Source organism: Plectropomus leopardus, chromosome 3 (assembly GCF_008729295.1).
Source record: "Plectropomus leopardus isolate mb chromosome 3, YSFRI_Pleo_2.0, whole genome shotgun sequence".
Taxonomy (NCBI): Eukaryota; Metazoa; Chordata; class Actinopteri; order Perciformes; family Serranidae; genus Plectropomus; species Plectropomus leopardus.
In genome coordinates, this window is record NC_056465.1 from 13,879,025 (window position 1) to 13,903,332 (window position 24,308).

The window sequence follows — 24,308 nt, forward strand, 5'->3', positions numbered from 1 at the left end:
AGCGCGCTCCCGGCAAAAACTGTGCGACCGCCACGCCGCCTGTGACGCAATCCGCTGTGGGCGGTCCTATACCGCCCACTCCTACACTTAGTGCTGAAATCCAGGGTGTAAACTGTAAAACAGTATATGAGTGGCCCTTAGACAATTTATAGTTAAAAAATGAATAAAATAAAATCACATAAAGGTAGGTTTAAGCGCCTTCAACATGGGTGTACAAAGAGAAATAATTCTGACTATACATCCATGATTTTTCAAGAAAATAACCCTCTTTGACAAGTAAAAGTCCTGCATTGAAAATCTTTGTGAGAAGTACTCAAGAATTAGTATCAAAATACACTTGAAATATCAAAAGTAAAATAACTTAATATGCAGGATGGCTCATTTCGGGATTATATTACATTACTGGATTTTATCATTGATGCATTAATGCATTGTAGGTGTTCACAGGTTATGGGTCTGGCTGATTATTGGAGCCAATATCTGGCATTTTGCCAATTATCTGTATTGGTGTTCTATTTTAATGAGCACTGACTGAATTAATTGATGAAACCATGTGAATATTACATTCAACCAACACCAGGGAAGGCAGTACACAATACATGCAAAGAACATGTCTGCATGTGAGGAACTTACTTTGTAAAAGCTCTACATTTATTTATATATTTTGTTATTTAAATTTTCACTTTGTAAAAAATGTTACTGGGACATCAGTTACTGTACATCAGTAAATGTGCTTTGTTATATTCCCTCACAGTATACTATCATATGATAGTATACATACCTCATTCATACTTGATGATCCAGATCTTTATATAAAAAGTCCTTACTTAATATAAACATGTATATAAATATAATACAAATCATATGAATATACACCTAATTAATATTTCTTTATAAAGTTAGCTGTTTTTCTCACAGTGATCACCAAAGTCTTTTTCCCTTACAAGTAGCAGAAAAAAAATCTTAAATTCTAAGATTTTAGAGCTTTTGCATTGTAAAGTTAGTCACAGTGGAAAATATTCCATTACAAGTACAATTGCAATCAAATAAGCTGCCTATTGCAGAAAAAGATATCAATAAAAAGTATCAACCCTAAAAGTAAGCTACTTATTGCAAAATGGGGTGTGATTTGCTGAAGTCCCCGAGACTTCAACTTTAGGGATTCTCATATGTTCAGATCAAATGTAGAAGGAAATAAGAAAATATAAAAGAAAGTTAAAATAAAAAGGTTTACTGAAGAAATGAGGTTACGCAGGACAGAGAGGATAAATTAATTAAGGTAGATGAAATCAGCATTATATAAAATGACATGTGGGGTGCCTCAAACTTGTTCTTGAATACTGTGGATTTCTCGACTAATATAATCAACAAATATCCAACTTTGTCCTCAAGTCAGGTCAGCGAGCAGGTGAGCTACAAAACAGTGCCCCTGTCTCCATAGTAAGATACAGCAGGCTGTTTAAGGATACCTCAGGAAGGTGGACGCCTGCTGAGTTGAGTCCACCTGGTCTTTGGTCTAAACTGCTGCAGAAAAGCTTTTCAGCCTTTTGCCTGTCATGTCTATGTGGAATCCTCTCTTTTACAGCGTGTCTCCTGTCTTTTGAATGTGTTAGCCATTCGATTTATGCAGTCACTGTGCCACATTTACTTGCCATTTGTCATATCCTCCCCTACATGCATCTGTGAGTCACCACAGCACACAGGCATTAGTCGTTTGATATCTATTAGGAAGGAACATCCAGTCTCAACCCTCTCTGCTATACTGCACATACGTCATCTGGAGGAAGAACCCATTCACCTGCCTTGCCTGAATGAAGCTTAGTTGATTAGATTAGAGGATAAGAATTGCCTCAATACTAATGTGTCAGCCAGCACCTGCATGGTGTGTGTGTATGTGTGTGTGTGTGTGTGTGTGTGTGTGTGTGTGCGAGCACATGTGTTTGTGCGCATATGTGTGTCTGTAGTTTTCTGCATGTCAAGGTTTCTGTGAAAGCCTGGCATCTAATGTAACTATGACAACAGCAGAGCATTAACCCATTGTGCTGAAAACCACAATATTAACAACCAAAGCCAGGGGTCCAGTCAACCCAGATTAGGTTTATCAAAACAACGCAATCTCTTCATAACAGCTCTTGTGCTGGTACTATTATCACAACACCTTGTGCTTCCATCCATGTGAGGGTGACATTCCTGACAAGGTGAGAGAAGTTATTGCTGGCTCATGTGCAAGAAAATGAGTGGCTGGTTTCCAAGGATGGTCACCTGCACCATTTTCCCCCCTATTTGCCTATTATGCCTGGATTGTAGAGCAACCAGCTTTCACCAAAGATGTTTTCAGTAAGACAAATTGAAGTAAGATACAGTGCGTGCAATCATTGATGCAGCACTATTCCACGTGAGTGCTGAACACGTGCTTATGAAAATGTCGATATAAAAAACCATATAATTATGGCTTGAATTCATGAATTACAGAGTGCAATCTCCAAATCAGCAGTTTCTTTGATCTCAAGGTGTCTTTCATTCACTAATCTAAGTTTTGTCTTTGCAGAAGCTTCTTTGGGCTGTCTGACTTCAGCATTCTGTCTGCAAAGGTGAATAAAGATCCCTGGCAAGCGGTAAGTCCTTCTCCTCAGCACAGTGTCTGGAGTCTCAGACAGGGAAATGGTGATTACAGCCAATGGAGTGCAGCCAACCGGCTGCAGCCTGACTTATTTTCTTAAGTAGGTGTTTTTAGGAATTGGATCAGGACCAAAAAGTGGAAAAGAAACAGAAGAAACTGACAAATGAAAAACTGGTATCCAGAGTGAAATTGCCATGTGTTTAGTAGGCTTAATTCTGCAGGCAGATAAAGAATGTGGAATTAAAAATTAAGATTACAATGATAAATTGTAGTCGAGATAGGCAGAAAGATGTTCATTAAGCTCTGTGGTCATTTCTGAGGTGCTAGTTTGCAAGCACCTTATGGCCATATATCACCTCTTTAACAGTCAGTATGGCTCCGTTTCATCATATATATATGACAGTTTACTCACAAGATATCATAGAAGGATGAACATCTTCAGTAATATATCTTCCCTTGCTGATGCTTTTATCTCTGACTTATTATTTTTGAATCAACCACAGAAATTTGTGTGTGTTGCCTTTGGATTCCAACACAAAGGACTCAGCCTTCATTTTGCTGAGTCATCTTGTAAACTCTGGCGCCCCCTTCATTTTTTCACTCCACAAAGATTTGTTCAGTGAGGCTGCATATATGTGTTCTGACAGGGACACTGAATATTTTAGGTATCTGGGCCCAGCAGTAACACGCAGCCAGCACTGCTGTGTGGACTGAGTCGATGCAAGCAGGAGGGTTTAAGTCTTGTAAAGAATTTAGAGCAACACTGCAGTGTTGAAAAAACTTTGTCTTTTAAAGGTAACATTTGAACACCATTGATGGTCAAATTAGCTATTTACACCCTTAAGATTGCCTTGTCTTTTGTCTGCATTAATTTAATTTAGCAGGAAGAATTTCATTTTGCAGTATATTGAATTTACTAATATCTTTCCTTTGCACTCCATTCTCTTTTTTCTGTCAGTGTGGTTAATACAGTAACTAGAGCAGTAAAGATGTACGTGCCTTTCAAGTTATTTAACAGAGTTTTGTTGATATCACCACCTCATTACCTCTCACCCCAGGCCACTGCAAAATAGAACAGTGCCACGTGAGTGTTGAGTTACATAGTCCTCTGATAAGGTACTGATAAACTGTGAAACTCATTAAGTTAACCTTCTCATGACAGACCAATGACATTGACGAAACAGAGGCACTGGGTTTTCAGTGAGGCCAGCTCAAAGGTGAAGAGAATATCTTTTCAGTTTAGTTGCATCCGAGTTGTAGCCTACTTTATGGTTTGTGAAGTCTGAGAAAGCACACTACTTGTGTGACCTCATAAGAATCCAGCAGCAGTGCCACCAGAACTTTTCTATAGGCATTGCCAGATGGGGGCCACTGAAAATCTTGGGGTGGCATACCAAAATTAATCCCTAACGCAAACTGGCTTGATTTCCTTCAAAAACACAGGAAGAAAGCATTGAGCAACGAAAGAAGAAATTACCTGAAAAGTTAGCAAGAAAACAGTGAAACATACAAGAAAATAACCAGAAAATGAGGGGTTTTTTTTAAAAAAGAAAAAGAGAGAAAAGGAAAGTAAAAAACAAACAAACAAGGAAATGACCTGGAAAAAGTGCTTAAAATTATAATTATTCTATGACATAATTTAAGATATAAAATCATGATAATGGTTTCAAAGGGTTAAAAGCTATAACTGAATTTCAGGACTTTAATTATACTGTTGAAGTATGTTGGCTAGTTGAAGACTATGACCAGTAGGGCGAGTTAAGGAATCACATACTGATTTAGTTTGTTTTCATATTTTACGCTTAATGTTACAAATGATCTGGTGTGCAGAAATTAATAATGGTACCGTTAACATTTTGAGTTCCACAACAATTCTGTTTTGATGTGTTTCATATCTATACATATGTAGATGCATATATATCTATGAAGGAGTACATTGATTGTAAGCGACAAAAGATTTACTGGGAACAAGCCTTCTCAAGTTTAGGGGGGAGACTTATTGGTACCCACAGGACCTATTTTCATTCAGATATCTTGAAGTGAGTGTTCAAGGGACCCCTTTGAAAATGGCCATGCCAGCTGTTCCCTCAGCAAAACATGCCCTAAATTTGTAGTGTTATTTAGCTCCCTTCCCAACAAGCTATTCCACCGTAGTTGGTACCATGGATGCCTTATGCTGTCTAGTTTCACAAGATATCACTACCTTTGCGCTAGCACGCTAATGAGTGTGCCACAGCCTCTTAAAAACAGTAATGTCTGCCTCCAATTACTTGGGGCCTGTCATGTTCATGTTTCATTCTGCCTCTTAAAGGAGAGGTGTAATATTTTTGTGTGCCTCATGACAGTTTAGTCAATACCTATAAGCATGTGGCACACTTTCCTAATTGAAGAACTGACCCTTGAGATGACAGATGGACATAGGCTACTGTTTCATGGACAATAGCTGAAGCTCAGACTTTGCTTTCTTGCAACCAAGTGAGGTTTGAATTTAGATTAATACAGTATGTTAGACTTCATCATGTACAATTTTTCCATATTTATTGTATCACCCCTCTAAAATCGTCATAAAGTCCTAATGCACTGATATATGATAGTGTGGTGTGACGTGGTGCATGCTCAAACAGCTCAATTAAGTCACATTTAGCTAAAAAAAACCAAAACAAATAACAACATTAAAAACAGATTTAAAGTCACTTAAAAAAGACTACATTTTTTGGACTGCTTTTTTAAAGGTGCAAAGAACTAAATGGGGCAAAACAGAGCTGTTAATTTGACATAAATAGGCGGCATTGAGAGCTATCAGTTACAGTTAAGTGATAAGTTACAGCTAACACCTTCTGCTGAAACTGATAATAGTGACTATGCAGACCCACAAAGGCTCACTGTAGCCAAATACCCTCTCTAGTCTTTCCCACAGATCTGTGCCAGGCTCTCCTCTCATCCCCACACGAGCAAGAGTCAAGAGTGTCACTGAAGTCTAGCTTTCTGTCCCATTTAAGTACACAAAATCTCTCTCTCAGACTTTCTCCTCACAAAAACCTCCACCCTCCCATGGTCTGTCCCACTCTGAGGAAGTGGGTCAGTTCAGTAAGAATAGAGCACACACACACACACGCACGCACACACACACACACATACACACACATGCACGAGCTAGGTTTTGTTGAAATAAAAGACTTGGTAAGAGGCACACTGAGCTGCTTTCCTGACCCAGTGTTGCACTGATCTCCCTGGAGGGCACACTGCCTTGCTGCAAATATATTACTGGCTCTGATTAACTCAGGAACAACAGTCTGTGTGTTTTGATTAAAATGCTGCATCAGCCTCAGTCTCTCGTATCTTTCTCTAGTCGGCCAGAACCCACCTGATGCCCGATTCAGTTTCTAATTATCTTTGCTAACATGAAACTGTTTCCAATTCCACTCAGTACACTAAATGCAGTACATATTTGCAGTGAATTTCAAGCCAAGGGACTACAACCTCAAGACACTGACATGTGACTGTAGTACGTTAGCCTTGCATTGTGCAGATAGGTCCAGAAGTCATGATCCTGATCCAAAATGCTCTTATTATAGTGTACACTTAAACAGATATTGATTTCTTTAGGTTGCTAAATTACATTACATTGCTGACTCCATTCACAGCAATATATTGCTAAGCATATGTGTCAGTACTCCAGCCTACTTCTCCAATCTGGGGTCTTGCTAAACATTGACTGTGGATAAGTACTTCATACAACCTCACTTAAGAAATGCAAACTATTCCTTTAAGGCATTTATTTGACACATGACTGATAAATAGATGTGTTGCTGACAAGAATAGTTAAAATGGCTCCTGTCTCACCTGTTTTTTCACATTCACAGGGTTCAGATTTTTTCCCTGGAAATACCAATTAGTCATGCAATAAACAGCGTCCAGGTCACAAGGTTTCTCTTTGAGAACAAGTAGGAGCCATAACTAAGTCAAATCAAATGAATCAAAATTGATTAATTGATGCAGTTGTGGTAGAAATCTGTGTAGACATGTGAGCAGGTGCGCAAACGATTGAGTGCTATGTAAATGATTGAGACAACACATGATCTCTCGTACTGCTCATGCTGGTGACACCAGTTTTAAAAAATGCAAATCTGTAGACTTCAGCGTGACGGTGTGTTTGGTCTCAGATAATTCCAATCACTGACTTCTCCTATCTGCTCCTATGTTCCTCCCTGTCTGCCTCTCTCTCTCATTTCTCTCTTATTTTAGCCTTTGATTCCCCCCCTCTCTCTTTATGTGTTGAGAATTTGCTAGATTCTCATTTCTTTGAGACACGTAAATAACATCAGTCATCCTTTTCACTTTTTGAATCACTAGCCAAGTGTTTAAATCTGATGCTGTCTCTCGCTGAACTCTCTTCTCTTCTTCTCACGACTGTTAAGACAGGATTATCTCAGCTGAACTCATAAAACCTCAGAAAAATTACACAGAGCCAGGAGCGAGTGTTTCTGTGATCCAGGGAATTTCACAAGAAATAACATTCAATTTAAAAAAGCTCGACCTCAGTTTCAGAGACATCACATAGAAGCCTCAAGTCAACACTGGAGGAGCAATGTATCATCAAAAAAGCACTTGCACACAACAACAGATTAATCTTTGGATGTAAATTATTTATAATAAAATCTACATCACAGGGTTGCAATTTTCTGTATTTCCATAATATACAGCAGATTCCTGTGGGCTTTTTATTTATTCCAGGACTGGAGAGAGGACGAAAAAACCCAAAACAAATTAGAGGCAAACACGACATTCTTAAAATGGAAACTTAAGCTTCAATCCAACCTTAAAGTGCTCGTCATCTCTCAATCTTTTCCCTCTTTGTTAGACTGATTTTACAGTCATATAGGTCTGCTGTGTGAATGGTAAACTAATTACTTCATTAAAGAGCATCCTCACTGCAAAAAAAAAAAAAACCCACAGTATTATTTTATTAACCAAGATTTAGTGCTTTATTTGCTGGTTTGATTTAGGTTATGTTAAAATCAGTGAACCTCACTCTGATATGCAAAATTGAACTCCATGCACCATACTCTTTAAACCCAGTATACCCTTTGTTGTTTAATTCCTCTGTGTCTTTCTTAATGAGAATTTAATAACGCACAGCTTCTCTCTAAACACACTTCAGCCATGGTGACAGTGGGGTGCTGAGAAAAGCTGCCAGCAATACCTAATTAGTTGTGTACCAACGGCCAGCTCATCACACCAGTCTCTCCATAATGAGCTAGTTAGCAGCATTTCCCCTTTGAGGAATAGAACAATAATACACATTAGTGTTGTGTGCTACTTACAATGATAGCCAAAATCTGGTTTTGAGGCCATGGTGTCAGGTCCAGTATGTAAGATTTAGGGAGATTAAGCAGTATAGTGGTGATGATTGCAGATTGCAACCAGCTGAAATTTCACTCAGTTAGAAATCCTTCAGTGGCCATGTGAGGTTACAGGGAGCTGAATTATCTGCACAGGTCTCTTCCTCTCCAAAACAGATAGACTCTGTGTTTTAAACCGGTAAAAACACTGAATGCAGTGTGACAGTATAAATCACCATTTTTCAATGCTCTTTAGCATGTCCGAGACGGCCCACTAACCCAGACCCTGCTAATGGGTGTTCAAAGCTAAAAATTCTAAATAAAGCAATATTTAAAAAAGGTTGTTTTAGGTGTAGGTGGGCTAACTACAGTGGCTGATGTGAAAACACGGATGACCATCTCGAGCCAGTGTTGGTTTGTGCGTTCTGGGTTACTGTAGAAATAAAGTGGTGCAAAATGACAATCTCACAAGACATGTTCTCGCTATGTAGATATAAATGACTCATTCTAAGGTAACGAACACACAACACTCCTTTCATTTCTGCCTTCTGGTGATTATGCACCAAAAAAGACATCATTATAATAGGCCTATCATATTCCAGCTCTGTAACTTTCCTGTAAATCCTGCACACTGGACCTTAAAAAAAGGGGGCACTCGTGTCAACTGCCAGACTCATACAATATATGGCCACCTCCTTGATTAGAATAATGATTTAAATAGCTGTGACCATACAGTAAACATGCAGTGAGAGAATTTGGAGTGTCATTGTGTACACAGGTAATCATTATTCTGTTCACACTCAGTATTGTTCAAAGGGAATTTTCCACCGTTTAAATGAATCGTTTCCCTGGGGCTTCAGCTGGGGCTTAAAGCAGAGCTGCTGATGTTGCAATAGGATTTTTTTGTGTTTGTCCTGCTGAGCGGGTTATCCGTAAAACAGGTGGACATGAAATGTGACCTAGATAACATCATAGGTCAAACTTCAAAAAGTGGAAACAGTGCCACGTAGCTCAAGCACATGTTGCATGCACATGCAAGAGGACAAACACACACAAACACAATCGCACACATCTGAACACACACAGTGGTCTTTGGCTATCTGTAATAATTCTGTTTAAGCGGTTTAACTTTTAACCAGTGTGCCTCCTGAGAGGAAGCCTTAGATCATTTTGACCCTGGTCACATTTGTCCAGTTGTAACCAGAGATACTCACAACACCAGCAGCACAGTAGCAGTGTTACTTTTTTAATCATGGAAAGGCAATGATTTTACACCTACCTACTTTAAAATGTCAAGCGTTGTTTACACAGTTTTCTTGTAGAAGATACACAGTCCATTTTACTACCTTGTTACACTGGAGAGAGTTGAAAGTGCTGTAGCAGCACATAAATTGTACCTGAGAATTGACCTTATCAGCTCTGCTGTCTGGCTCGGTCGAGAGGCTTAACTCTGAATTAATCAAGGCCACCACAATAAATTGGAACATTTTAGATTTTCAGCTGATTAATAGGAGAAATGATTGACCACAGAATTACAATTCTAGTTTAATGTCAGAGCTTCAGAATTGACTGGCAGAATTAGTAGGTCTGGACATTTGCATTCATGTCTTTTTTATGGCAGTTTACCTGGTTTCTATGTGCACTTTTATGTCTTGTTTAAGTGGCTTCTCGGGCTCCAGCCCCAAATGTTTTCTCAAAAGTCCCAAATCTATGCTGTTCCCTAAAAACTTCCAATATAATCAAGTAAATGTTATTTTGCTGGCCTTATATTTAATTCAAAGTATTGAACACCTCATTTACATTGTTTGGGGATCCTTGATTTGCAATGAAAGCAGCCCAGAGTTTTATGGCATGGATTCAAATGTTTGATTTGTTTGCAAACATCCATTCTGTCAGCTCTTCTCCAAAATAGTCTAACAAAAATAGGTTCCAAGATTAGTAATGCTGTTTATGCCAAATTCTTATCTTACATTTGTTGACCTGAAGTCCCAGTCCAATCCTAATGATCAGTTTTAGGCCAATCAAGGCATTTTTTTAACTGATCGGGATCAACTGTTGAGCTATTTGATCTGATCCTCTGTTTTATGTCGTGTGCTACGCTTTCACATAGCGTGACGCAACAAGTGTAACATAAGTCAACTCTCCCCTCCATTTGGCTCCCATTTGTATAAGAGCAGGTGCTGAGCCTTGCCATGGCAAAACAGCACACACCATAAATGACAAGAAAACGCAGTATGAGAGTGTTTATTTACGTTATTTACCTGTGTTAGGAGCACTCATTTCTTTTCATCTCAGTGTTAGAGTCTCTTGAATATTGCTGTCATCTATGGCACATGGTGTTTAACCGTCCTGCTCAGAGGAGAGCAGTGCAGAGCTTACAACTGCACTCACCATGTCACTGCAAGTGCAGCAAAATCCCTGCGAGCAATAACAGTAACAGTAACTTATTTATGTAGCCAAATCTGCACAAAAAATAAGCACTCAGTGTAATACAGTTCATTCAGGTAGACTTGAAAACACTGGAAAGTACTTTCTTAAAGGGACAGATATGTTTTCTCAAGATGACATGGCCAAAAATTTTAAAGACAGGGTTATTATTTTATTTATTTATTTATTTATTTTATAATTTTATTTTACACTTTTTTGTAAAAACCAACAATATATTTTAAAAAAACATAAAGGAACAGCTTGTATGCAGGGATGTTTTTTCTTAATGCATTGCAGAGCTTTAAAATCAAGCATAGGCACTGTATTATCTTGCACAAGTGCATTGTGTGATACACCATATCTAGAAAAATGGAAGTTTTGGATTCAAAAATGGTATCGTCAGATACTCAAAAATAAATTAGTCAGATCTGGATCGATCTACCCCTGTTGAGGTCTACCCAGAACTGAGCAGTGATATAATAGGAGAGGCCATGACATTTACAGTCCAGGTTTGGCTGAATGAATTGATTCAGGAGTTTTGGAGAGACTGGAGTGCTAATGCATGTTGATGGATATGTGGTATTTCTTCGTCTATCACTTGCGTACTGCACACATTACAGAAAAACAAACACAGTATGCCTTCAAAGCCCTGTGCAAATCTAGGCAGCGTGAGGGAACAGAGTGTTTCGCATCCTGTTTGAGACCTGAAGAGGTAAAAACTGCCATTGATGTTTCCTGTTTAAATTCAGCAGCCAGAACAGAAATAGAGACAACAGCCTTGATCAAACGTCTGCACTCATTCAAATACACAATGATTAGACCATGTGCTTATCTTGTGGAAAATTTGCGGGTCATCCACTGTACTGTTGTTATTCCAGCAGCTTCTGTTTTATCACTGTTGTCCATGATCTGTTTTGTTATGACACCAACTGCAAATGTCAGCAGGCATATTCTGCCGTGGCAGACCATAATATTTACTTAAGAAATGGGATCATACCAAATCCATGGCTGTCTCGCTCTGTAAAGCATCACATATAAAAATACATAATTGAACATGGCATAACAATGTACCATAACATAGCATTTAGGAAAATTGCATATTCATGTATAATTATACAACGATTTGCACAATATTATATAATAAACATTACATACATTATATGATACAAAATGATTATGTTATTTAGCATTTGTGGCTGTAAAAATGGCAAAAAGTGGCTTGTGGTGAAAGGAGAAGTCAGGTGCAGTGAGACTGAAACTTGCTTTAAAGAAATGCTTGCTTCTTTCTTGATACATTTTTATTTACATTTTGATTCTATTTTATTTTTTATTTAACAATTATAAAACCTGAAAAAAAGATTATTTAAAAGCTCTTTAAAAAATCTCTTTTCAAGAGAGCCTTGACCAAGAAAAGCAACAACATAAGTTATAGACAACATAGAACAAAAATACAAAAAAAAACAAACTCCAAAACAAGCAATATAAAACACAAAAAGAACACAAAGTTAAATTACTACAAAGAAAGACTAAAAAGTACATTGATATATTCTAAAATTGAACCATTAAAACAAGAAAAACTAAATGACCAGCTAAAGTACACCCTAACTTTGGCATATATACACAAACACAAGAGTTTTTTATTTATTATATGCTTGTTATGCATGAAAAAGAATAAAAAGAAAACAATTGTGCTCAGAACAAGTAAATTTAATAAAAGAAGAGGACTGTGGATAAATTGCAGCCAGACAGCAACGTGAGGTGCTTCTTAAAATGAACCTTTTTTGTGGATTCATTAATAATGCAACTGCCTCAGAAGGAGCAGCCTCTGTAAAAATAGTCCTGTATTGTGGCTCGCTTCCACGTGTATATCTTATTTTTCTCAATGTCACATTCCAGCAGTTCAAAGCAGTGTTGATATTTTGATCCTCATCTTATGTTTTGGTCAAAAACAGTAACTCACATTTTCACAGTCCCTTCTTTGGGCTTCCTAAAGGTCTTACCAAGTTGTTTACAGGTTAAATAGAGTGAAGAGAGACAAACACTGTGAGGCCAAGGATAGGTTTTGAGTTGAGGTCAGCTGGAACTATTATGTTTTCTAGGTCTGGCTTGCCATCACTTCCTGGTTAATTTACAGGGATTAATGAAATAGTATTTGTTTTTCCATTACACACAGACAGTTTAATGCATTTTGGTACTCAAAGTGAAATCTAGAACAACACTTTTTGCATTAGCTGAGATAAAATGGAACTTTTTAGCCTCTGACTGCAGCAGCATTGATGACTGTAGGCCTCAAAGTAGATGGCTCTGTCAGCTTTAATGTGTGTTCCTTTTGATGGAGGTGTTAGCACCAGTCAATTCAAAATTGTTTAAACACAAAGGACGGATTCATGGAAATTATGTTGATTAGATATGGTTGGGTTCGATCCAAAGCTCACCAAAGGCACATTTAGTTTGAGGAAACTCAGCTGTCAATTTCCCCAGTCAATGAATATTTGGGTAATTTTCTACCTTTTGACCTCATTCTGAATGAAGTTGTACAGCTATGACATGAGCTTAACACACTGGGTATAAATGTTGGAGACAGCTGACTCTGTTTGAGGTTTTTCTGAAATGTGAAATCAAACAACAACTTTAATGAGTGATTACGATGAAAAAGAGGAGACTACATAAATCACAATTAGACCATTGTGCTTCATGCCAAGAAGCAGGGGCATTTCTATGATTTGAGAACACTGGTGGCTTAGCCCCAATCTCTGTTGGGGGCTCCAGGAAATCACCCCCCAGGAATTTGTTTTTTCTTCTTTTGGCAAACAAGCTCCTTTTGATGCTCCTTTTTTCCCCTCTTTTTTCACCCTTATTTACCTTTAAAAGACTTTTTTTCCCCTCTTTGCACAATAATTAACAACTGCTATCATTAAGATTTATTTGGAAAAATAGTTAAATGCATTGAATGTATCAATTTATGTTAACAATGGTGAAATGTAAATAAACATATTTTTATTCAAGGAAAAGTATAAAGGGAATGACATGTTGTTTGATCTGGATCTATTTATTATGTTCAGGACTATTCTTATTTTTGAAACATATATAAAGTCTACATATTTAGATCCAGGGCTTTTTATACAGCATTCGACACCAAGGCCTGACATTGTCACTGCCAGGACGAAACGAAGTACCACCAGTGACAGATCAACATTATGTCTCCATATATAGGAAGTATTGCACAGTAGCTACTCTGGTGATCATACCTGGAGCGCATAAGAGTAAAATAGATTACTCTTGAGAGGGAACAGTAAAAGGAGGGAGACGATGGTGACATCATGGGGCTAGAAAGATTGATGGGGGGACAAAGTGGTAATTATGTACAGTCAGAGAATAAGTTTACTGAAATTATCCATAAGTGGCAGATTAATGGCAAAAAAAACACAGTTGAGAAGTACAATGACAAGATATATATTAAATGTAAACATCCATGAAAGATAGATGATCTTCCTTTCAGTGCTCCTCCTGCCACGTGCCTTGAAGCCTTGGACACATGCTTCAGCATACACGCTCAGCCAGTTCAGAAATAAATCCTTGCCTTTCACCGATGACGAAGGTCACTGAGCTGATACACAGCACAGCATCTCTACCTGGAAGGGAATATGCTGAGCATGCCGGCTATGCTGTAGGAATGTTATTATTCAAGCACAGTCAGCCTATGTTGTCAGTTCTTTGTGCTATTTCAGTAATGACTCTTTTTTTTGTCAGAAATTCTTAATTTAGAAAAGCAAAGACAAAACAAAAGGTATCATAGGTCACCTGCTTCAATAGGGTGTGAGGCATTTAATCTGTCACACCGACCTACATACACACGCATTAACAGTAAATACACACACATACACTGGCACCCATTCTGATTAGGAAAACCTGCAGTGACCTTGTTGATACGCCTGTCTCCCCGCATATAAATCCACTCACTATAGCCTATATTGCAGTGTGTTGCCATGGTGAGTATATTAGTAACCTGAAGCCCGTACACGTGAGTTTCTGTGGCATCACTGAGGTAGATAGGTCTAGAATGTAAATTTGTATTGCAAATGCAGTAAATTGTGGGAAAAAAAGTAGGCTATTTTTACCACATATTTTACAGCATGTGTGATTGTATCATTTTGTTTAAATGTTAAGGCATGCTTCTACATGTTTTTGTATCTGTGTTAGTGTGTGTGAATGAGTGATTTCTTGTGTAGGTTTTTTTTTGTACGTTTATCCTTAAAACTGATTAAACGCACCCATTTCTCTCAAATTAGTCAGGCACACATTATAACATTAACAGAAATGAAGAAAATACTAATCATGAATACTGTAGCCAAAATAAATTTAGCATCAAGATAAATTTAATTAAAGATGTATGGATCTCAAAGCCCATACTCTGCCTTCCTCCCATCAGTGCATGCAGTGACCTCACTATATAAGCTAAATAAGGTGACACCATAGCTAAAAATGTAATAATAAACTGTTTGAGTGCAAAGATTTTTTTCTAGAGTTATTAAGGCCCCACACTGGTATTTTATTAACTTTATGGATTTTTTTTTTTTGACTGAGCTGCCATAACAGATCAGAGCAGCAATTTTTAACTAGCACAGTTAATGTTTTCCTGAAGGAGATTTACAAACAGGTAAGTTCATTTTAAAACACAAGTCAAGTTTGACTGTAACAATCTTAGGGGTCTTCAAAGTATTTTAGGCCAATGAGCCCGTAGCTGAAAACAAGACGGAGCCAGAACCCATTAATACAAATATTGTATGAAAATATAAGGATGCCTGATAATATTGGCAAGTCATTGGCATCAGCAGTTATTGGCTTTAAAATGAAATATCAGAAACAGCCAACATGGTGATTTCGGTATATCACACACTGATAAACATTTTTTTCAATTGACAAAGTGAACATGTACAAAACACAAACCCAATCAGGTATTTTTCTTATTTTGCACAATGAATGAATATTACATACACTGAAAAGCTTTGTATTTCAAGTGTCCATCTGTTGGTGGGCCATCATAATAAAAGTATGCATAATTTAAGTTTAGCATTTGGTTTTCAGGTAAGTGGGAGAGGAAACTTTGTTTTAACAAAGAGTTACAAAGGTACTGCAAAAGGCAAAATATGTTGGATTCGTGTTCATTTGTATGTCCAGTTTTTGAAAAAAGAAATATATTTATAAATCATAAATGATTTTCCAGCCTCCTGCAGTAGCTCTAACCACCCTCTAGGGGTCACGGACCCCTTGTTGAAGAACCAAGGACTCATGGGAGATGTAGTGGCATAAGTGTTGCAGATCGTAAACAAATGAAAATTCTTCCTTGTGCATGCAGGAGGACTACAGTGGCCGGGGCGAAAACGCGAATGGCCCTATGAGGAGCGAGGAGCTGGTGTTTGTTTTTCCCTGGGCCTCTGAAAAAACATGGCGGGCTCCATAACGAACACCTACTGTGCACGTAGATATAAACGGCTCATTCGGGTAACGAAAACTCCTCATATTTCAGGTGATTATAAACCAATGGAAACACATCATTAATGTTATATTCAGTTTCTGCCAATATGGTCCCCGAAATTCTAAACGCCAGACCTTCAAAACATAATATTTTGTCATATTTTATGTCTGTGGTAAGCTAGCGGCACCGGTGTCCAGTGTGTGACCCACAACAGTTAGTTAAGTTAACATTGGTGCCGAGTTTCAGCCACAGACTGTTTATTATGTCGTTTTTCAGTAGGTGCAGTTTTGTCATCCATTAGCATGAGCTAGCATAATGCAGCAATAGATAACAAATTTGCCTGTACAAAGACACAAAAAACTACTACAACCACCTTAATTAGACCTCTGTGAATGATTTCACCAACTACTCATTTTTTACCAATACTTGACTTCAAATGTTTTTTCATAAATGTTACAAATATTTTACACATTACATAGAAATGGGATTTTTTTTTATGTTATCACTGCCTTTAGCCACTTAGAAAGCTCAGTTTGTACTCCATTCTTTTGCTTTTGTGTGTTTTTATTTTTTGACTGACAGGAATTAATATTTCAGTCTCTTTATTGAAGAATGAAGGATTAATGTTGCTTTAAGTGGTTCTCAATAGCCTTTAAGTGATTTACAATTGTTCCATTGTAATTTACAGGTCTGTTCCGCAATGGATACAAGTATGAGGCGTCTGTCATGATTGACTCCCCCATCTTACTGTGATACCTGGAAGAGGTATGATTTTCATTTTACTTTCATGTCAGAACTGTGTATATTTTATTTTATTAGTGAATATGCATGATGTTCAGTTAAGCCTTTGAAACATGAGCAAATTGGTTTGATTTCCTTAAAAACATGGAGAGAAGTCAACAAGCAACGTAACAAGACATGGCCCAAAAATTAGCAAAAAGTTAGTGGGAAAAAAGGTACAAGAACATTCCCTGAAAATAAGCACACCAAAAAGACCTAAAAGGGGCTGAAAAGAAAAGGAAAAAAGTATTTAATTAATTAATTGTATTATATTTTTTCTGTAAAAATATAAAATTATTGTTATTTTAAATTAGGTTTACGGGCATTTCTCCGTATTTTTTTTAATCCTTCCTTTTTTTAAACTAATTTTTATGGGGTTTTTTGGTTACCTTTAACTAATTTCTTGCAATTTGTGGGACATTTCTTGCCTAGTCAAATAGTTTGTGAAAGGCATCTGAAAACTGATGTTGATCCAGGTTTCAAATGGTTAATGTTTCCTTACTCAAGTTTTACAAACAATTCTGTACCAAAAGGTTTTTGGTATGAGCCCACTTGACAGAATAGAGTATGCCTAAAAAAATATAGCACTACAGAATAGCAGACACACTAAATTGGATAAGATAGTCATTTTGCTTTGCACAGAGCAACACTTCTGTGGAGAGCTTTAGGAAAATATGTAGCAGGACTCACATGCTAACTAGAGGAAGAGAGCACACTTAATGGAACACTTTGTGACTTTGCTCACCACGAGCCAAATAAAAATTAAAATACATTTTGTGAAACGTTGAATTAATTCATGCCATGATTTCCTGCAAGTAATAGACACCTTAGTTTCAGTTGACTAAGCAGATGTTCCATACTGGAGCTTGTTTATTGAGTTGCTGGTCGACTGTGAAAAGCAAGTATTTTTAAACATGCAGTCTTTGCATTTTTGTCCAAACTCTGATGTAAGATAAACATCCACAAAGTCAGCTTCCTCAAGGCCATGGGAAGTGAGACTTACTGATGAAGTCCATGTATTTTGTGACTGATTGTTTCTTGTGGGGGTTGCAGGTTGGAGACAGTGTGTTCCCTTACATACAAACACAAATGTGTACACACACACAGTATGCCTTCTGTCGGGAGCAGGCTTAGTGGGCTTTGAAAGACTTTATTGTCAGAAAATCAACTGTTATTTTGATAGTAGTTCCTTCAGTGGGATAAGGTCAGGGTCAGTTTTGAGAAAAGGGTGGTATGAGAAGAGATAAAGTTGGCTTTCCCATAATATTCTAGTGCACATGTGCATCTACTTCTTGTTTGGTGTCTTGTGAATGAGTGTGTGTGTGTGGGGGGGGCTGCCTACCCGTATGTGCGTGGGTTTGTATAAAAAGGAGACAAAAAGACGAAGGGAGTGTGTCAACCAGAATGCAAAAGAAAGACACAATGTATTTATTGCATAATACATCATTTGTAACGCATGTCCTCCCGCCCTCTTCCTCCCTTTTTCTTTTTATTCTCCTCAACTTAAATTCCCTTTTACTCTCAATCACCCCTCCATCCATTGCACCATCCTTTTCAATCTTATTATTTATGGCATATCCCTTTATTGTTGTCGTTATTGCCCAGTTTTTTTCTGATATCCCAACATTTTTATGTCCCTTCATTGCTACAGAAACTCCCAATTACACAAGCATGCACACAAAGATGAAAAAAGGAAGGAAGATGTGAAAAGAAGATGTTTGCAACTGACAGGAAAAAGTGTCTGGACTACAGCAATAAGGGTAAGAAGTATGTAAGAAAAGGATTGGAAAAAAGGAGAGCTTAGTGGAGGGAAGTGATAGGAAATATCAGTTCATCAGAGTTTTCTCCTGCATTCCTGCTTTTGTTTGTGTGCTGTAGACAGATAATCACACAGACAATAGCAAATTGCCACAGTATGACTGGTCCAGTGATCAGGGGTGTAAAGAGGGGAAGTTGTAATTACCCTGGTAGCAACAGTCATATGACTGACCCAAATCTCCCTGCACAGTCATGAATGTTACAGTAACACAGACAGTATCACATCCTCCTAACAGCTTTGGTATTACAGGGTATTCATGTCTGCTGTGGGATTAAACTTGGTGGATTTGCATTTGATTTTTCTGACAAATCAGTTATCAGAAAGCAGCAGTGACTGTGCATAACAAATGCCTTGGTTCTGCAAATCACATTTACTTCTGTTTATACCTGTTGCTTTTGTGAAAGCAGATATCTCTAGTTTTTTGGTTTTTGACCAAAATGATGATTTACTTAAACATCTGTTTGATAATCAAATTCAGCACATACAAACACAGCCTGTGTAAAACACATCACATCATTTCATGCTTTCATAAGGGTGTCAGTTTGAAAATATGTTTTTCATATTCAAATTATCAATTAAGAAGCTGTAATTAAGAAATGTTTGGCATTTGAAACTTAAACGTATTCCAGTGGGCCTTTCCACTGTAGTACAATGTCGTCTGTGACAAGAGTTAATTTAAAATGTTTTTCAATTTTAAATGAATGAGTTTTAAACTTTTAAAAAACAATTTCCATAAGTATTGTTTAATTTTTCATTAATATTAGTACCATTAGTAACAATAACCTACTTTTTAAACTTCATTGTGGTGCAGTGCTGCTTAATGGTAACATGCCCAAAAGTGTACCCCCCAAAAAATATTTAAATTATTTGATTTTATTTGATTATTTGACTATTTTCTGACAAAAACATTACAAACTTGTTTTTTTTTTTACCAACTGGCATCACAATGCATACCATAGAGGGTAAAATGGGTTGAATAAAAATAGTTTAAGATTAATTTAACCATCTAATCAACAATTTCAGCTCTATACTAGAGTCATGCAGGTAAGGTAACAGCCATGTGAAACACGGTGCTGTTTTTATTATCTTCAGGTACGGGAAATATTTCAATTGCAATTACCTTAACAAGTACACCATACTACCCTTGTGTTCACCGTATGCGGCATGTAAATGAGCCTTCAGAGCTTAGTAGGTCACGTCCTTGCCTGGCCACAGTGTGCTGGACTCGCTCACTCTGTCACCTTTATTCTCTGTATCTCTTTTTCACTTTCTGGTACGCCCGTACACTCACATGTGCACACACACATACACACACACCTTTCTCGCAGAGTCTGTTTTCACTCTGTGTGTAAAGCAAAAGCCTGAATAAACGCTTAATTATGTGATCAGCATTAACAGTAGCTTTGAAGGGAGGAATGTGCAGACCAAATAGCACCAGAGGCCAGAGTAACGAGTGTGACAGAGAGAGGTGCAGTCTGGCCAGATCCAGTTAGATCTGAGTCTGACAGACGGAGAGAAGCTTCTTCTTTCCTCATCTGTCTTTTCCTTTATCACAAAAGAGAATGACAACAGCCTGTCTTCACTTTTCAGAAGTCACATGTCCTAAATTGTCTTTGTGTAAGGTCTGCAGTGGTTTATGCCTTCAAGTCAATGTAGGAGCCACTTTCTTTCAGGAGTGCAACATTTAGGCTGAATTAAACGGCCCCTTTCACTTTTTTTTCCTTGATGTATATATCTGCTCCTCTCTCCTTCCTCATTTTTTCACTCCTTTTTTCACCATTTACGAACTCCTGATAAAAATAGCCGAGGAACAAAGAAATGTTTTCATCTTGTGTGTGACTGACGTGTGAGTGGGTGAGAGAGAGAGAAAGAGAAAGAGAAAGAGAGAGAGGATGAGAGAGTAATAGAATGGGGACAATTGTTTGTGCACACAAATGTGTTCGCGTGGTTACCCATGTCTATACTGTACAGTGTGTGTTTATGAAAGCGAGGGACCCAGAGTGGGAGAGAGAGATAAAAAGAAAGAATGGAGAGAGATTACAAAGGATATGTTGGTGTGTATGTGCACAACCAGCGAGCCTCATTGGCCAGATGAGTTGTGTTCACTACAAAAGAGTGACTTTAGTGAGATGAGAGGCAGTAAACCCGGGGATTAGGTCTGTTGGGCAACAGAGCACCAGGCCCCAGGGCGGGCTTTCTGGTTGGCTTACTGGAAGGATGGAGCCTATGTGTCACGTGGATCATGTTTGGGAGACAGAGAGTGGTGTTTGTGTGCCACAGCCATGCCTGTCCACCCGCCAGTAATTATCACTTTACCAGCATTAAAAAAACTACCAACATAGGCAGAAACACACACACACACACGGGGCACAGAAATGGCTTAATGTAGTTCACCTGGCATATGCAGAAGGATTATTTCATAAAACGATCACAAAGTAATGCACAGGAGCTCCCACTACACACATTTTCTAGCACTTTCTAGTCTGTTTCCCGTCCTGTGTGTTTTTGAGAACAGTTGAGACAGAGGGCAAGGAATGAAAGCTGATGACTAACTGCAAAAAGCAGGGTGCAGTGTCAGCTGGAGAAAGTTTTTAATGTGAAACTGTATTGTGGTCTGTGTTTCTCACTCTTTCCATCCTGTCTTTACCTCAGCTGTTGTGCGTCTGAGAGTACACATCTCTTGAGTTACAAATGGCTCTATTTATTACTAAGAAATATAACTCAGCATTTATTTGTCATTTCAACAAATTAGTATGTTAAATTAAATGTTGCACTCTCATTAGCCCTTTTTCACACATAGATTGTGCCCAAATCTCGTTGTTTTCGCAGTTTTGCGGACATTTATATCCAGTGTTCTTCTTTTTTGAGTTAGCCGCTAACTGTTACTAGCTACTTTTTAAATCTCCCACGGTGGGTCGCATAACATGTTGTCAAAACATCACGTGTCCTGCCCATGGTCCCATCCTAATGGCTGTCCTGTTTACACAGTCACCGTTACTGTTTCTACCTCCCGTGGCGGGAACCATAACTTGTATAGACAGTGGCAAGGCAGCATTACAGCACAATATTCTTTCCTTTAACAGGCAGTGTAAAAGGGACTTTTTATTCCTTTTCTCCAAGCATTGTCTTTTATCTTTTTATTTGCAAAAAGTGAATTATTTCATTTATAATACAGACTGAAAAAATACTGCTAAGTGTAATCTTAAATTTATAAAAGCCCATGGTGGTGAAAAGACAAGTTTGCGGTAATTGTGGCTGGCTGGTGTTAGATATGTTACTTTTCGCTTTGTAGCCTGAAAAAAAAAGAAGAAATGATTATTAATTATGATTTTCAAAACATTTTCATGATGATACAACAGCAGTATGTAAAGACAGTGGAGTTTTGTCACTATACTTTCCCTCCTCCCTTTTCTCGTCTTCTTACTGTATTATTCAAAAACTACTGGTAGACGAAGCAGTAAGTCAGTCTCTTGTGAGTTTGTGAAAGCTGGGTTGAAATTTGTTGCGCAATGGAAAAGGAAGTTATGCAACTATAATGTCAAGTCCTTTGGATTATTTGGTTGTGTCAGGTTTGGTAATTCTATGGAGAAACTGCCTCAGGCCAGTGTGTTCCTGCCAAGCCGTCAAACCATCCAGAAACGAAAAAACCAAACCCATCTTGTAGCATGTTTGCTTTTTGTAAGAAAAGTTTAAAAAAAAAGAAAAAGGTAAAGCAATGTTTTCCACTAGTACCTCCACAACCTTAGGAAGAATAGGTCTGTTGAATTAGATTTGAAGCAGATTTACATATGAATCGTACTAAGACAGGAAATCATTACACATAGACTCACAATTATGTGATTATGTTATAGATTACCGAAAATGAAAACCAACACAGTTAAACAAGACTTTAATGGGTGACGTCATTGTAAGACAAGTTGAGTAGCTGGCACTATGACAACAAAAGATGTACTTATTAGTCAGCTGAATAAATCATTGATTTATTGTGTTTGGATCGAGCTCTGGTTGTCTTGGGACGATGTTTGTGCCAGTGAACAAATGTCCATTTTGTACAAACTGTTCTACAGCAGTATTTAGACAGAACAGATACAGACATTTCTCAGATAATTAGGGGAAACAAATAAAAATATATATTTTTTTAATTCTAATTGGGTATGATGCTGGCAGTCTGATTACCTTATTATAATGGTGAATAATTGATGTCTGCTCCTCAATCATTTACACCTTTATAGTGAAGTGGTCATGAGGGTGTACCTGCTGAACTGGCTTCTGTTGTGGTGCATGTCTGTCTACTGAAATATGTGTTTATCTGTTACACCTGATAGTGAATCTTTTCACTTTGGCAGAATTTATTCTGGTGTTTACCTTGGAAACAAGCTGTAGTATTTGGGCGTGTGTGTTTATCAGAGAGAAATATACAGCTTGTGCATGTTTGACAGTAGAACCTCTTTTCATTTTCTCATTTTTTATACACTTCCTGTTGTCTCTCTGAGATTACAGACACTCCCCACTGTAGTTCCAGAAAAGAAATATTTCAACATATTTACATCTGTAGATTGCCCTTGGATGAGTAATTCATAATGCCAGCTTTCCCACATAGTAGAAAGAAGTGATGCTGAAATGAGTCTGCGGGAGTGTGAGTTGATTGTGTTAACAATCCCTTTATTATTTTTTCCTGTACAAACTTGTTAAGGACAGGATGTACCTCCAAGCTGTTATTTCAGCTTGGAGAAGACAAGATTTTTTTATGTTGAGAAATGTGTTGTGTAATCACTGCCTGCATGCTAGATTTGTCACAGCGCATTTTTGAAAAGCTTCCGCCTCCCTATTTGTTTGCCATGCAAAATTCTCATCAGCAGATGCTTTCTTCCTACATCATTTGAGTGTATCTTGGTTGGTGAGGTTTGGATTCTTATTTGAATGTTTCCGTGCAACTTTCCATCCACATCCTCCAGTAAAGACCTGGTGAAACTACCTTTGAAAAAGCCAGACTCTTCACTTGCCAATGCCAGTCCCTTTACAGAGCCATTTCTTTAAAAAAAAAAAGAGTATGGCAATGACTCTCATTTGCATCTCTACTTGCCTGTATTTTTTTAAACATGCCCTTATGTTCTTATCTATTTTAAATTGCCTTGATCTCACTTATTCAGTTTGTTGAGCCCTGCAGCGACAGCAATACAAGATATCAGCGGTGTACTAGCGCCCCCTAGTGCAAAACTGAGGCAACTGTTTACAGTTTGCAATGATTGAGCAAAGTGAAGAACAGCTACTGAGAACAGTCTTGGTGATAGAATTATGAGAGGTCTTTGTTTTTCCAAGCATTTCTTTACTTAGATTAATAAAATGACCACAAATTTAAGAATCCATATGCAAATTACTGGCCTAGATAATATACACACTGGAGACCAAAAAAGAAATGTCTCACTGGGGACTCACTGACTCATCTGAGTCTCTTTGTAGTTGTGCACCACCTCTCATACATAGTAGCAAGACTTCATAGTTGTTCTGCAGTTGTTTTTTATTTTTTGTTTTGTTTGTTTTGTTTTGAATCTCTGTGTTGTCCTTATGCATCTCTCTGTGGTTTTGTGACGCTTTGTGGTCATTTTGTGTCTCTTGTGATTGTTTTGCACCTCTTTGTAGTTGTTTTGTGTCCCTTTGTAGGTGCTGTCTGTCTATTTTTGGTTATTTTGTGTCTCTTTGTGGTCATTTTGTTTACCTGTGCTGTTGTTTTGTGTCTCTTAGTTGTCTTTTGTGTCTCTTTGTATTTTGTGTGTCTTTTTGTGGCCGTTTTGTGTCTCTTTATAGTCATTTTTATGTCTTTATGGTAATTCTGCGTCTCTTTGT